This window comes from Seriola lalandi, unplaced genomic scaffold (genome assembly GCF_002814215.2).
Source record: "Seriola lalandi dorsalis isolate HSWRI2012SDOR001 ecotype SW California unplaced genomic scaffold, Sedor1 jcf7180002054936, whole genome shotgun sequence".
NCBI lineage: Eukaryota > Metazoa > Chordata > Actinopteri > Carangiformes > Carangidae > Seriola > Seriola lalandi.
The window spans coordinates 598,961-599,615 of record NW_019525488.1 but is presented as its reverse complement, the minus strand read 5'-3'; the positions used below and the strand labels follow the sequence as shown (position 1 = coordinate 599,615).

Sequence of the window (655 nt, the reverse complement as noted above, 5' to 3'; positions counted from 1 at the left end):
TGTCAGTGTTATTACATTAACTTTCTACAGAAGAGTTTGTTTTGGGCTTTGATGCTATTTGAACTGACACTGACCTAAATTCTTCAGTAGACAGGCGGCGAGCGGTCCATCGCCCTGTCAGCTGTCAGAAGGCCAGAGGTCAGGTCAGGGTGGAGGGGGGGGGTCACCTTCACTCATTTAAATCCTAACAGTGTGACTGCTCACCTGCAGCTGCAGACTCAGTCACATGACGAACCTCCACCTCTGTCCTCTCATCACTCCTCTGCTCCAACCAGAAGATCATCAACTTGTTTTTGTCAACACGACGTCCTGCTCTAATGAGACCGCACAGATCTGTGGCGATCTGCATGACTGACAGTGCACAATGACAGACTGTGATGCCGGAGACCGCCAAAATAAAACACATTTCTGTTCCCATTCCCAAATACATCCACCCCCCCCCCACCCCCACCCCCCCCCCCACCCCCACCTGTCAGAGGAAAATAAAGTCGTCCCTAATGCTAATGACGCTCGGCTTCACAGGAAGCTGCAGAATCTCTGGTATTTCCACAAGAAACCAGAAAGCACAAGACCACTTCCCCCAAAGAGAAAGTCTTCCCCCTTTCAATTATTATTTCTATTCCCATGATTTTCACGGGGGGGGGGGGGGGGGGGG

The 655-nt window shown here is 51.0% G+C and overlaps 1 protein-coding gene across 1 annotated transcript in view; it reads right to left on the bottom strand.

The window, feature by feature from the left end:
• maoa (monoamine oxidase a) overlaps positions 1 to 655 on the bottom strand; it is a 29,873-nt gene that overhangs the window by 28,432 nt on the left and 786 nt on the right. The window lies entirely within an intron of this gene.